The following is a 16,071-nucleotide window of genomic DNA, read 5'->3' as shown; positions in this document are numbered from 1 at the left end:
AATAAGTACATGATAGTTTGAACTTTTCGATAGAAAACAGCCTCTCTCGGTCTCTTACATGCACACACACACACAGTTTCAGGACCACATTAGAAGGCTGATAGCCAGAATTTTGCTGGAATATATATAGACTGAATCAGATTATGAAGGAAAGTAACTTAGTTGTTCCCTGGCCATATTCTCTGAAAATGCAGTAAGTCATTCAAGAAAGGCTTCCCCCATCTCTAAGTGGTTCAGGAATGGGAAGTCTATTGAAATGAAGTGAGTGCCTGCCTCCAGGCATTAGCAGCCTTTCAGGGACTGCTAGGTGCTTTGAGATGCTGAAGTTATATGCTAACAGTCTGCCCAGCAGTGACATGGCCCCCTAAACACAGCAATAACTGTGGCTTCATGTACTTCAGCATTCACTTCCACATTTCAAAATGGCTTTTTGAAAAAGTGGTAAAGGGCTCAACTGGAAGGGAGAGACTCCGGTGTTGTTGAGGGCAAGGTTCCATTCTCTGGAGCTGCAACTTTTGTTATGGTTTGTTTCCTTCTCCTCTGTTCCCACCTAGTGTTTTGTCACCCTCATTCCTGAGGTCTAGGGAAAAGCAGTTTATCCAAAATGCACAAAGCCAGACCTCAAACTCAAGTCCCATATTTACATAAGATCCTACATTGACATGCTAAAGAAGGATCAGAAAAGGCCACTTTAATATGCGTAGTCTTTTTAAAATGCAAATCTCTTTCTTTATCCCATGTTATCTCATCTTCCCCTAGACTCGAGTTATGTGTTTCTGCCTCCTGAATAGCAGAGATTCTATAGAGCTGCCTGTTAGCTTGTGAGATTTTCAAATTATTTCCTTATGATAAATACCTTCCATTTTGGAGCCCTTTGTATTCCTGTAGGGCTCAATCCACATCATTTTTTTACTCTCTACCTCCCTCTGCTGCTGAGAGGAGAAAATGTCAAATAGAAGCATGCCACCAGCACCCATCTGTAGGTTAATATAACTCCAGATTCTTTCTTTTGGAAAAAAAGATTCATGCCTGTCTTACTTACCTGCAAAGCCATCACAGATTCTCTCTGCTTTCCTTTAACACCAAACCTTCTGGTCAGCCCTATTTCCTCACTGAGTATTCACTTTTCAACCCACTTCTGTCCAGCTCTCCACATGTCCCAGTTTCTGCCCCTCCTGGTAATTTCTCTTACACAGATTACCAATCGCTTATTTGCCAAGAGCAGTGACTTCTCAGTCCTAGCCTCTGTAGGTAGAGTAGAAATGCTTTTTTAGGTTTATCAACATTTGTAAATCTTGGCCAACCTTCTTCCTCATGGAGTGTGGGCCTCACAATTGCAGGTGTAAAAGATTTACAAAGTTATGAATCAGCACTGACCCTGCAATTACTGTTTTGGAGCCTAGCCTCTCCTTCCTGCTATGGCCCTTAAACCACAGCATCCAGTTTCTTGCTCCTATACTCAGTTTCTCCTTGCCTTCCCTTGCCTTTATCAAATGCAGCCCCCAAGGTAAGATCTTGAGGATTCATTGGCCCTCACTTAATATCAGTAACTGTACCTCAAATGAGATGCACATAGCCCCATGCAGTTCCTGGCACCAAGATCAGACCATACCGTGTGGGCACCCTGGGCAGGTAAGTGTGTGGTACCCCTTTAAAAGAACATGCTTAGAATGTTTATTCAACATGTTTTTGGTAGAAATGGGAAAACTGGTGTTCTGTTGGAAAAAACAATCATGAACATTTTAACTATCTTTGTATTCCTTTTTCCAAAACTAAAACTCTATCTAGCAAGAATGAGATAGAGTTTCAAGATAATTTAGCAGAAAGACAAGTGGGCCTAGGGGCTGTAGGGAATATGAGGTTTTACAGCTCACGGCATTTCTGTCGAATATCCCCAATCGACAATCAGTCTCCCAGGCCTTGTGAGCAGGCCTGTCAGCTGCTAAGTCTCCCTTCTTGTTCCCTTTCAAAGCATCCTACTCTCTTTGTCCCCCACCCTTATCCCTCCCAGATCTCACTCCCTCCAACCACTCTTGTGGGCTCTTGCTCTCTTTCGCTTGCTCTAGGATTGTGCTGCTCGGCATTGCCCCAACCACCATACTCCAAGCTTACGTATCCTCACCTATTACTAACTCCAATCTTCAAGAATATGAAATACCTATTATTCCAAGGATGATGCTTTAGCTTGTTCTCACCAAAATACATGTGTCCCAGTTATCAAGATTCTCTGTTTCTAGAAGGTAGTTTCTTGCCACAGTTTCAAATTTAAAATAAGAGACTTATTCTTTATGTTGAATGGGCAAAGGGCCAAGTTTCATTTGTTAGGCTGCTAACATAAGGAATTACATGTGGAAACCTGAGTTAACTGGCACCAAATTTCCAATTACTCCAATGACATGTAGTTACTCCTTGTAAATTAATACCCCAGGCACCTGTTTAAGTGCACTTACCCTTAGTTCAGCACAGCCTAGCATGTGAGTACCTTGGATATGGCCATGACTATTTTCTTCTCAACAGGAATCAACGAGTTACCATTGTGGTGTGAAAAACTGTTTCTCCCTTGAAATGCTTCTCAGTCATTAAGGAGTAGGTGGGAAGGTTTCCCTTCTGGAGTTTCTGAAACTGCACCACTAGTGGGGGACTAAACACCACCTGTGTGAAGGGAGTTTCCTTCTAGTCTTTCCCTGAGCTTGGGTTGGATTCACACCCTTGTCTGTAGTAATGCATAGAGAAACTTCTCAGATCCTCAAGGGGAGAAAAGAACAGTTCTCTTTTTCAAGTGGATCAAACCACGCTTTTCATAATAGATTGAGCCTTTCTCTGGCAGTTGTTCTGTGAAAAGGGAAAGCCTAAAGAAGTAGCCACGTGAAGAATTGATGCAACGCGCATTAAGTGGCCTGAGGAAAATCTGCTTGGCTTGTGATATCAGAGCAGCACAATGCATGTCAGGAACCTCACTGATGGCTTCAAATTGAGAAAAGAGAATAATCTAACTATTTAGTTCCTGCTCCTTGAGTTTGGAGAGCATCACTATAGGAAGAAGTATTGAGGTGGTATATGACAATAACTTTATTTTGCACCTCCTGTGTGCCAGGCAGTCTGCTAGGTTTTCCGTGTGTACTCTCTCAATCCAGCCAACAACCCTATTTGATATGTTGTTCTGATTTTACAGGTGAGAAAGAAGACTTTCAAATTATTACCATCCCAAGGTCTCATGACTGTTGAGAACAGGAACCATATTCAACCTACAGGTCTGCATAGCCTGTTTCTACAGAGATTTAGCTGAACATTAAACATCAACTTTATCCTCTCATAACCACCTTGGAGTTTTGAAAACTCTGGTTTTCAGAGCTCAGTGGTCTCGTCCAGTCTGCTTTGATCCTAGTGCTTCCTCCTGCTCTACAGCTATCCTAGTTTCTATCTCCTCAGCCATAGTCACTTCCTATATGTTTTATTTTCCTCCTCATCCTCTAATGTAATTCTGGATTCAGAGATCTTCCCAATGAGAAGAAACCATGGAGAATTTGCTGAGAAGGAAGGGTTAAGTGGCTTGTTGGAGATCACAGCCCCAGTGATTCAGGAAGATGGTACCATGATCTGTGCGTGCCCCTGTTGAGTGCTCTTTTCACTCTGCTGTGCTGGCTCTGAAGAGCACAGATAATCCGCATTTCACCAAAGCCTAGTGGAAGAGCCAGATCAGCACCCATGTCTCCCACCTAACTCTAGAATCTGTGTATTCTCTAACAAGCTGCATTCATTTTAGCTGTAATCTGCATCTTAATGATAATCCCTTCCCATGCACAGTGCATCACTGTACCAGAGAACTTTAGGCCATTTTCCCCATTTCACATATAAGCAAACTGGGCTCTGAAAGAGACACCTTCAGTGGTTACCATTATTGGGAACTACTAAAGCACCTGCCATGAGCTTTATAAATATCATTAATCCTTAAAGCATATCAAGTAGGCATTACCTCTATTTTACAGGTTCAGGTAGCTTAACTAACATACTAGATTATATAGCTAGCATAGCACATGGAAGAGTCAGGTTTTAAACTGGGGACTCCATAGCACCATAGACTACTTTTTGTATACTATGCACTGCCATGGTCATATGGCTAGTAAGTGGTAGGGTTGTGAGCACACTCTAGGATTTTAACATCTAATTCAGTATTCTGTTCTTTATAATGTGCAGGCTCTGAATATTCTGAATGTTGAAAAAGATTGATACACATGTAGACATGTGCATGCCTACACACAGAGTTTTAAACATTTTAGTATAATTTCTTCCAAATAACCCATTTATTTATAAACTTTGATTATTTTGAAAGTGCATAGTTTATATTTTAATGTTTTAACCTAAATCTATATTTGCTCTCATTAGAAGAATGGAGTGTCATGCTGGATTTCTGACCCCGTGGGTGATGTTGGATAATGACCCCAACCTCTTAAAAAGAGTTGTTAACATTTAGTGTTTTTTGTTTCAGTTTGCAAATGAGGCTCACGTCAGTTTGGGTTTTATTAGAGAATGGACGTTCCAGTTTAACTCCCTGAGAGTGCTGATTTATTATAGGAAAATGCTGGCAAACATTTTAGACTTTCAAAATGACTTCTAATCACAGTTCAGGCTAAATTTGTTCTTCTGCTGATTTAGAATGTTGGAGAGTGAGAAGAGTGAGGAGGAGGGACAAGTTATGCTGTCCTTATTGAATTCATGCCACGTTCCAGATAAGAAGCTGCCTTCCTTGCCCTGGAAGATGCTGTGACCCTGGCTTTGCCTTCTGGCTGAATGCACTACGAAGCAGGAAGAAAGCTTCAACCCCAGCTCTAACAATCCACTGCCATTTAACACTGGTTCACTTGGCATTTCCCCTGAGGTTCTTCAAAACGCTAGCCCTTTGAAATGTTTGTCATGTGAGGTCCACGTGAGTCACCTGCTCAGGTGTCCCCAAGGCCCATTACACAGTGGGACTGTGGCTCTAAGGGGTCCCAGGCCCTCTCCACTGAGCTCTTCTATGAAAGGAAGATGACTTACCAAACGACCTTACTGGGACTTTGCACTATTTTTAAATTTTCTTCTAGAAGATGAAAGAAATTAGTCCTTCTCCCTTTTTCTTTCTTTCTGGTAGTGAGTATAATAATTTCTCCTGATGAACAGAGTGTCCACAGAGAATTTTTTCATGCTGGAAATAAGGCAGATGGCTTGGGTGTTGTCTCAGATCATCAGTAAAGGCCCCAGCTAAGCTAATGACTAGAAGGGCCTGGAAGAAATTAACATGCTTCTCAGGGTAAGCTGTGGCTTGGGGAAGTTGGTGATGGTGAGGATGCTGGAGGATGTCTGATAGAGGGAGAGAAAATAGGGTTCTTTTGACTTCTGGGCTTCAGCACTAGCCCTCGTGATCCTGCCATTTCCAGTGTGATCTGCAGTGTGATCTGCATGCACAGGGTAGCAGCCTAACTGAGCCTTGTGAGTGGGTGGGCTTGGATGCTCACTAGCTGGCCTTCCAACTCCAATATTCTGATCTACATAAAATGCTGAGTGAGTGGGAAGTGTTGATCATGTTTAATACTGAGTAATTTTCTTAAGAACTTGAGTATGTCATACATTTCTTTTTTCAGCTTTGGAAATGATTCACTTTTATGACACATGAATAAGACTTTTATTCACTAAAGAACCTCAAGCATAATAGCAAGTGAAGGAGATTGGAATTATCTTAAAGGGCTGTTCTGCAGTGCCTCCCCGTCAGGAGAGCCAAGTAGACAGTGAAGAGAAGCTATTTAGGGCAGGACAGACAGAAACATTCCCAGCAGGGCCTTTACAATGCTCAGGTTACAATTCCCGGTTAAGAGAAATGTCCTGAGGTTGCACAGGTATGAAGGTGACCTGTGAGGTACTTGGCTGTCTTGGGCTTTAACACCAAAATTTGAAAGCTGAGGCTGACCCTTTATCACTGGCTTTCCTCCCAGAGTCTGACCTGGGGCAAATAGATGCCGGACAGTTTTAAGTTCTCCAGTTTCTGTTCAGCTGAGACCTGAGTGTCAGGTCAGCTAACAGGCTCCCCGTTGGAGAAACATGGCTCTAGGTTTCAGTGCACTGAGAGATGTTAACTTCTGCCTGGTCTTAGGGTACAGCCCCACCTGGGTGCCAGCTCCAAGGGCAGACTATGCGCTCACCAGGCTCATCTGATAATGCAGTGGGCAGACATAGCTATGTGCTGTTCACCTGCTCTGTGCCCTCATGCCCAGTCTAAGACTGTCCAAGGCCCGGCCTAGTCTCTGCTTTATCTGGAAGAAGACAAGACCATTTTCCTGGACTGACAGCCCAGAAGGTACTCATCTCCAACCTGGATCAGAGCCCTATTTTCACCAGTAACTCTTGAGTCATCTTGTATCTCTGAGCCTCAGCTTCCTCGTCTATAAAATGTAAGCTTTATTTTATAAATATTGAGTGTCTGCTACTTACCCAGATGCTGCCTAAGGTATTGTGAATACAGTGGGGGACAGCAGGGACAAATAAGACCCGCTCCTCATAGAAACAAACCTCATAAGATCTTAAGAGGATTCCACGAGATAATATGTGTAAAATGTTAGCATCTTGTCTGACCCTAGTGGTTGCTTTCTACGTTAGCTTTAATGAGTTTTCCTCCAAAGATGATAGAAAATATTTCAAAGTATGTCCTTTCCTGCCTTGGTCTGTGCACATGCATTTCTGCCAAAAAGGCTCTTAATTCCTATGCCTAGCTAACTCCTGTTCATCCAGTTCTCAGTATAAATGGTCACTTCTTCAAGGTGGCATTTTTCTGACCAGTCCATCCTTAGATCCCCCTGTTGTTTGTTCCCAGGGCAACTGGTACTATACTTTGAGGTATCCATCCTCTTGATAACTATGACTTGTTTAGTGTCTGTTTCCCTGACTAGACTGTAAAGCTAGTGTAAACAGCATCCATGTTCTCCAGAAATCTTGATGCTGAGCTTTGAGATTCTGCATAAACATCTGACCATCTTGCTGATATTTGAAGGGAATGTTCCCCTTCGCATGAGAAAATTACATTGGACCAGAAAAGAAGAATCTGGCCCACCAGGAGCACATGGGTCCTTTCTTCCCTCTTTTCTCCCTCCTACCATGAAGAGGAGGGACGGCCAAGAAATGGCTGAAGAAAGGCCATTCCCAGGGCTGTACCCACATCTCCTAGAAGTAGCAGGTAGTCAGGGAACATAGGATGGAGAGTTGGGTTCCCCATTGTTCACAGGAACTTACCCAGTACCCATTCAAGGACCTACTGGGAATGGGGCAGTAAGGGTCTTCTTTGATACCATCTGCCACAGCCACACCCTTGTCCGTTCTCACCACAGCCAGGCAGCATGACTTAAAGGAGGTCTCGTTTCTTGTAACTATAGATAATAGAAGCTTGATAAAATGAAATCTAAGGTCATAAGACTGGAATGGTGTCAGCCGCAGAAATGTCTCTGTCACCTTGTGTGAAAGATGCCCCCAGCCTCAGTACCTTTTGGAAGAGACCTTGGCAAAAATACAGCTGTTTACATGTGACTCACCAGAAATGTGAATGTTCTTGCCCTTTTGTGCCCTGTGGGATTTAACAAAGCAGCAATGTGACCTGACCCCAGTGGTTTTCTTTTGGCCAGAATCCAAGTCCTCCAGGCAGTGCTGGACTTCCCACATGCATTCCTGCCAGCCCACTATATGGAACTACAGGGCAGTCCTCTCTGCCAAGCCTTTCTAACCTCTATGCCTTTGTCCAGGCTGTTCCCTCAACCAGAAGTTCCTTTTTTCCATACATACACATATGAATAAACCTCAATTCATTCTTCAAGACTAAGATGATATCACTCTATAACTCCTCTAATCACCCTCTTTCCCCAAATTGGAGTTAGTTATTCTGAACCCTTATACCAATGTAGTGAGGTTATGGATTTCCCGCTCAGTCATCTGAAGGCAGAAACCAAATCTCGTTCATATTTGTGTCCCCTTCCACTAATATAGTATCTGCACCTATAATTTGTTACAGTATTCTACACTGTAGGTGCATAATGAATAAATAGCTGAAAGCTGGGCATTTGCAAGGTGTGTGCTGGCCAGTGGGTCAGCCAGGATGCCTAAGGGCAAAGGCACATGCCAGAAACCACTAATGGAGACTTTTGTGGACAAGTTGTTGAAACAGTGAGAAGTTGTTAAATCTTTGTGGGTAAGAAAATGGCATAAGGAAGTAGTACTTTGGATACAGTCTTTGAGGGCATGGGTACAATGATGTTGAAGGAAGAAAACTTACATTTATTCTATAGATGGGGGAACTGAGGCTTGGGAAAGTTAAGTGATTTGCCAAAAGACACACAGCTAGTAAGCAAAGGAAACTGGTTTAGAATCTAGATCTGGTTTCAAAGTTTGTGTTCTTAAACAGTATGTGAAAACTCAACCACATCTGCATACACTACCTTGAACTAGTGTCCTTTAGATCTTCAGGGTATTCCCCTCCCAACTGTGTTAAGTTTGATGGCAGAATATCACTAGCCCTCATGGGGCCTCAGTTTCCTCTTCAATAAATGAGGATAGTTGGGCTAAGTGACTCTAAGGCCACTTTTAGGCTCTGAGATGCTATGATTCTCTGTAGAATACAAATGGACTTTCTAACCTGGAAGTCAGCTTGGTCAAAACATGAGCGTACTTGTGTATTGGGCCTGAAAATCCTTCTCAGGTGTTGCAGTCATGATTCCAATACACACAAAAAGCTGGGAACTATTATCTTAGAGGTCTAATCATTTGTCCCAAATGAGTATTCAAAATACACTCAGGCATCTAAGTTTTCTGAACTCATAGAAAGTTCCTGTTTATCCGAAGTCTACTTAAGTCACAGCAAAGTTTCCACTCATTCTCCAGGCTTTCCATGTTATTCCAAATCACACTGAAATAAAGTTCAGTATTGCATTACCCACACCTATGGCACCCAACCCCCAGGCCCCCGCCACCTCACCCCATCACACAAGTCTCAAATCAAGCATACATGCACTTCTCTGACATTAGGCTGAATCTTAGGGTGGAACACATCTGAAAATGTCTGTGTGGTTCAGAATGAACTCTGAAAAAGTTTCCGCCCATACCATTGAATAACATCCTGTTGTTTTGGCTTTTTTTTTCTATCAAATCTGTGCAATAATGCCTTTGATTTGGCTTTCATTTACAATGATCTGCCTGATACCATTTCTCTGAAACATTCGGAACCAGATACAATCTTATTATAGTCAGCTACATAAAGTGGACCTTTCAGAGCATAAAGAAACATCTGTCCTCCATCTGTCGTGCCTGAAAAATAGGACTTTCAATAGAGCACTTTGTAGGGCACTAGTGCTTTTAATGGGCAAGAAATCCATTTCTGACTAAAATCTCAATAAATATATCTAAAAGAATATTTTCGTCTTACAAACTGTCTTTCAAAGAGCACTTCAAAGGCCACTCTAGCAAAGTGGCATATTAAGAACATCGTCTCTAGACTCAGCCAAACCTGGTTCAAATACTTGCTCTGTGGATATACTGGCTGTGTGATCTTGGAAAGTTATTTAACCCTGATAATTTTAAGTTTTCTCGGGGATGTAAAATAGAATGCTAGCATCTACCCTGAGAGATAATATTTTTAAAGAGACTGGCACATGGTACAGCACCAAATAAACATCAGCTGCTGTTCCTGTTTTGTTATTGCTGCTGTTAATACTAGGAGCGGAATGGCCTGATTCCTGATGCAGCTGAATGAACACGGGATTTGGAATCAGAAAACCTGATTTTGCACTCTACCATTGCCACTGACTAGTCAGATGACCCTGGGGAAATCACTGAATGCTTCTCAACTTAGCTTCTTCATCTGCAAAACAGGGAAAATAAAAATAGCTATCTCACAGATAACAACTGTGAGGTTCAGATAAGGTGATTTACGTGAATTTCCTTTGCCAACTTCTAAACTCTGTACATATGAGTTCCTTGGTGATTGTTAGTGTTATGGGCTGAATGTTTGTGTTTTCCCCTAGAATTTATACATTGAATCTCTAACCCACAATGTGATGGTATTAGGAGGTGGGGTTTTGAGGGGTAGTTAGGTTTAGATGAGGTCACGAGGGTGGAGCCCCGTGTTAGAATTAGTATCCTTACAAGAAGTGACTAACAGCTCGCTCTTTGTCTGTGTGTGTCATGTGAGGACACAGCAAAAACTCAGCGGCCTACAAGCCAGGAAGAGGGCCCCCACCAAGAACTGAATCTGCCAACACCTTGATCTTGGACTTCCTAGCCTCTGGAACTGTGAGAAACAAAGTGTCTGTTGCTTAAGCCACCCAGTCTAGGATACTTGTTATCACGGCTCAAACTGACTAAGACCGTTAGTAACAACAACAGAACTGAAGAATGTATCAGATTTTCTTATTCAGAAACTTTTATTTACAAAAACCTTAGTGACGTGCTTAAGTAATTGTAGCTGATTTCCACTTAGTCACGGAAGTGAGGACTCTTTGCAGGGACTAAGGTAGCATCAGGTGCAGAACGTCTGCCTTTCCCAACAAAACTTTGTCATCACTGTGTACTCACCTTAGACCTGGTCTCTGTGAATGTTTAAAATGTGTCCTTTCTGTTGGTGATGGGTCAGGAAAAAATAAGAAATTAAGAAAAAATTTAAAAACGTGTCCTGGTCTATTGCCAATGTATCTGAAGAGGTAGTGTTACGGGATCTTTGGGGTGTCACTTTTCTGGCCGGAAACCTCTGTGGCTGGTGGTGCCTTTGTCTGAGTTTTGCTCGGCCCGCTAGGCTTGTTCCACCCACTCAGCCTGGCAGGCTGCACTCAGCTCACGATACCGGTCTGGATCCCATGCCTCTAGGGGAGACTGCAAGTCAGGCGTGGAGTGGCAAGGGATGTGTAAGCGAGCATGGGGTCTGGCCACTGCGCAGTCAGACATGCCGGCTGCTACCACAGGGCAGGCAGCTCCACGTGCCAGCACAGGCACTGGTTCTCTGTGAGGTTGCAGCTGGACCAGGTGCACCACGAGCAGCTTCCTTGGCTGGCACCAGGGAATGTAGTGGCACCCAGAAACTTGGAAACATCAGGAACTGCAGAGCCCCAAAGAGGGAGTCAAAGCCCTGGCTCTAGGAGCTCCCAGGTCTGGGCTTCCCGAAGGGTCACAGCTCTTCTCTTCTTTTCACCCACAACGTGGCGAGCAAGGGGCATGTTTCAGCCCTGTTGGGGTTATAGATCTTTTAGCTTCGCCATTTGGCAGGCCCTGAGTTCTTGACCTGCAACCAGGAAGAATGAGGTGCACAGACAAGTGGAGGGTGAGCAAGACAAAGAGGAGCTTTTTTGAGCGATAGAACAGCTCAGAGGAGACCTGCAGTGGGTATCTCAGCCAGTGTTCAGCTCTCATCAGAGAGGGTAGCTCCTCTCTGCTAGGCAGGTCATCCTGATGAGTGTCTAGCTGTCAGCAGAGAGGGTAGTTCCTCTCTGCAGCTGGTCATCCCATTGTCTTCTCAGCTCTCAGCAGACGGGAGACACTGAGGTGGGTAGTTCCTCTCTGTAGCGGGTCATCCCACCATTTCCCCGTCCTCTCTCTATCCTCTCTCTGTCCTCTGCCGGAGTCTGGCTGAATCCAGGGTTTTTATGGGCCTCAGAGGGGAGGAAGTGTGTGCTGATTGGTCCATGGGTGGCCATGGGCTGGCCCAGAAAAAGCACTACAAGTCCTCCCTCCGGTCCTTGGAACTGGCAGCCCGGCCCTCAGGCTTGGAGTCCTTCCTGGTTTGAGGGTGGGGCTTCACTAGGCACCAGTCCCCTTCCACCCAGGAGCCAGTCGGCCTCCTGCTACTGTTCATGACACCCAGGCTGTTCATGCCAAGGGACACCTGCAGGCCAGCACCGGGCTGTGCTCAGCACCCGCCTCGGCATCCCTCCCCACTGTGCTTGTCAGTGCCCAAAGTCCAGAGGGGGCTGAGGTGGCAGGGGCCTGGCATGTCAGCACTGCCTCTTGTGTGTGTACACCCAGCCCGGCTGTGACATCGCCCACACTTGGCCTCAACTCCACTCTGTGATTGGAGCCAACAGCAGGGAGAGGCCAGGCAGTGGAAGCAGACACCTTCAAGCCTACGGGGGCTAACAATGGGGATTCCCAGGTCCCCTGAGAGTGCAGAGATGCCCGGGTCTGCAGCTGCAACCTGGGCGGCCGTAGAGGCGCCTGGGAGGGTGGGGCTCCTGCCTGCTCCTCGCTCCTGCAGGCTCCGTGGAACGCTGCACCACTCCTGGCCCAGCTCCACCTCGGGGCTCCTCTCTGCGTGCCCTTCTGTGCCCAACCATGCTGCCCCCACACCAAGGGGCAATTCAGCCTGGCCCCATCGTGGAGGCTCCCAGGGCAGCAGGCTCCAGGGGGCTCCCAGGGGCAGGCTCCTCCGGGGACTATCCACCTCCTCCCCACACCTCCCCACAGAGGCGGTAGGCAAGAGAGATGACACGGGGCCAGGGTAACAGAGTGGCAGAGGCTCTGGGCCTGGGAGTGGGTCCCGCCTGGCTGCAGCCAGTGCAATGGCAGCAGCTGCTCTGGATGGCCCACCACTGCCATCAGCAGTAAGATAGAAAAGGGCTGTCAACTTGCCTGCTGGGTGTTGTTTTGATGTGGTAAATGTGAGTTTTTCAGATTGTATCTCCCTTCCCTTCCAAGTGTATTCAAAACAACTAGCAATTCAGCTACTTTCTGCCCTTCTGCGTACCTGATCTCTTTTGTCCATTTTGTAGTATGGAAGTCACTGGGCTGGAGTTTTTGATACCAGTCAGACCTGCCTCCTCAACTTCCCAGCTGTGTTATCTTAGACAAGTCAGGCAACCTTTCTACAGCTCAGTTTTCTCATCTGCAAAATGGGGAAGAATAATAACCATGTTTCAAGGTGATTAAGAAAATTGAAACAACATATATAAAATTCTTAGTCATATCTGACACCCAATAGGTACCTATCACCTTATCTTCCTTCCCTTGAATCTTCTTCTTACCCACTTCTCACTCCCTATGCCTGATTATTGAGCCCTCTCTGGGGTCCTTGGTGAGATGATCACTAACAGAATCAATGGCTAATGGAGCCTGTAAGAAAGTGTCCCTGGGGAAACAATATTTGTAAACTAAAATTCTTGTTCCAGGTCTTATAAACACTTGGGGTTTTGGGATATTTCAGTAAAAACAATAGACTCCTACTAGATATAGTTGCTAATTTAATATCTTAAGGTGCGTGTATGTGAGCTTGGATAGTCACAGAAAGTCTCCAGTAGATGCACAAAAAAAAAAAAAAAAAAAACCCACCTGGTAACACCGTGTATATTTTCTCTGCATATCTTTTTGTATTTTTTTGAATATCGTACCATGTGCATGTATTCCTATTCAAAATTCAATTACTGTAAAAATGCTAGTGATGTTGGAGTACGTTTTTGCTAGGCATTGTAGTAGGAGCTCCCTAATGACCTGGAGCCTGTTAATATAGGCTCCAAAACTTTTTAGTGTACAGAGAAGAAAAACTGTAGTCCTTCAAGCTGAAAACCACTGTCTGAGCTAGGAGAGGAGGTTCTTACTTTGTGGCTTCCTTGCCATAGAACGTTTGTAACCTCTTCCCTCAAGATTTGCTAAGTAAATCTTGTTATTTGTCATCAGTAACAGTAGTGATCTATACTGAGAGCTTACTATGTGTCAAGCACTGTTATGTGTAGCTTCTCAATTACCTCAAGTTAATTATCACACCAACCTTGAGAGGTGAGTTGTATTTTTATTCTATATTTTATATTTTTAAACGTTGAGTCTCAGAGAGTCTCTTAACTGGCAAGTGACAGAGCTGAGATTAAGAGCTGTTACTATATAGGTTTGTTATAACAGACATGGGCAGTTATTAAAGCTAAATAAATTCATACATATGAAGTGCTTAGAAAAGCATTGGCTGTGGTGCCCTCCCTGTTAAGGGCCAGCGTTAACATTTCTGGAGTTAGGGAGGGACTTTGTAAATTAGAAACATAATTGAGTCAGTGAAAGTACCAAGAGGTAATTTTAATCAACTAAAATATAAATTAAGGTTCCATGTATTCTGTAATAAAGCCTAGACATTTTTCAAGATAGTTTTCCCCTTGTTTTTATTTTCTATGTGTGCCATTTCCTAGAAGACATCCTGCCACCAATTCCAAGTTGTCTGTGTCCTACTCTCAGCATTTTTATGCTTTTTCATCACAGAGAGATTTTTAACATAAGATAACATTTTTGGCCGGGCGTGGTGGCTCACGCCTGTAATCCCAGCACTTTGGGATGCTGAGACAGGTGGATCATGAGGTCAGGAGTTCAAAACCAGCCTGGCCAAGATGCCGAAACCCTATCTCTACTAAAAATACAAAAATCAGCCGAGTGTGGTGGCACGCCCCTGTAATCCCAGCTACTCAGGAGGCTGAGGCAGGAGAATCACTTGAACCCGGGCAGCAGAAATTCCAGTGAGCCAAGATCACACCACTGCAAGCCAGCCTGGGCAACAGAGCAAGAACTCCATCTCAGAAAAAAAATAAAATAAAATGACATTTTTAAATGTAGCCATTAGAATGACTACCCATTCAAGCAAACGTTTGTAGGTACAATATTGTTGGTATTATTGAATCTTTCGTTGGTGGTTTTTACTGAGTGATGTTTCTACCTGTGGGAGGTAAGAGCAAGTGGAGCACTAAAGAAGTTTTTGATCCTCTGTCTCCAACATGTTCAGGACTAGTAGCCACATAATGGCTTGCTATATAAAGCAAAAGAACAAGTAGTATCTGAACCTGATGGACAGAAAACACACCATGTGTCAGCAGTCAAATATCAGACTCAAAAATATAAAGCAAGGAAGAAAAATACCCCCCAATTGCCTGTAGGACTGCCCTGTCCAATGTGATCACTGCTAGCCACATGTGGCTATTCAGGTCTTGAAATGTGGTTTGTTTGAATGAAGATGTTCTATAAGCATGAAATACACACTAGACTTCAAAAATTGGTTAAAAAAAATAAAATAGATCAATATTTTTATTTTGATTACATGATAAAAGGATATTTTGGCTATATTAGGTTAAATAATATATATTATTAAAATTAATTTCATTGATTTCTTTTTACTTATTAAAACATGGATACTAGAAAATTTTAAATTACCTCTATGGCTTGCATCTTATTTCTACCAGGCAGTACTGCTCTAGAAGAAAGTCTAAACTTTACCTTGACCTGACCCTTAAGTCTTCAGTACCTTAGAAACATTAAGACATAAAGTCACTAAATTCAAGTCTGGAAATAGGGACATTTATTATGTACCTACTAAGAGTACAAAGATTAATAATTACCCCTTTTCCAACTCCAGCCTGTAACTACCGTAAAAAAAAAAAAAAAAGGTGGGAAGAGGGGTGAGGGATGTGTACTTTCTATATTATTTATTCCAGTGCCAGGACTTTTTTATCTTAAATTTGTGAACCTTTAAAATTCCATTAGATCGACTGCAAGGAAATAATAGTGTCCATGCTAGAAAAGCACAGAAACTGAGTTATTTACTTCTCAATTGGCTCAGCTTCTCACCATAAAGCATCAGGAGAGATTACTCTTATTTTTCTCTAAGACAAAAGCAGAGTCTCACTCCTGTCAGCCAGGCTGTAGTGGCATGATCACAGCTCAGTCCAGCCTCAGCTTCCCAGGCTCAGGTGATTCTCCCACCTCAGCCCCTGGGACTACAGGCATGTGCCACCACACCTGGCTAGTTTTTCGTATATTTAGGAAAGACAGGGTTTTGCCATGTTGCCCAGCTGCTCTCCAACTCCTGAGCTCAAGCATTCCACCTGCCTCGGCCTCCCAAAGTGTTGGCATCACAGGCATAAGCCATTGCACCCAGTCTGGACTTCTAATTGGCACCTCAAACTTAAAATGTTCGAAGCAGAATTCCAGATTTTCCATCCCTTCCACCTGTTCCTCTTAAACTATTTTACATCTCAGAAAATTAGCATTCCTTTCTTCCTAGTAACCAGGCTAAAAGCTTTGGAGTTATTTCTGACTCCTCTCCCTCTCTTA

The 16,071-nt window shown here is 43.8% G+C and overlaps 1 protein-coding gene across 1 annotated transcript in view; it reads left to right on the top strand.

Annotated features, from left to right (window-relative positions):
• Positions 1–16,071, top strand: part of LRRC8C (leucine rich repeat containing 8 VRAC subunit C) — a 134,800-nt gene that overhangs the window by 13,541 nt on the left and 105,188 nt on the right. The window lies entirely within an intron of this gene.

Source organism: Pan troglodytes, chromosome 1 (genome assembly GCF_028858775.2).
Source record: "Pan troglodytes isolate AG18354 chromosome 1, NHGRI_mPanTro3-v2.0_pri, whole genome shotgun sequence".
Lineage (NCBI taxonomy): Eukaryota > Metazoa > Chordata > Mammalia > Primates > Hominidae > Pan > Pan troglodytes.
This window is presented reverse-complemented; position numbering and strand designations above follow the sequence as displayed.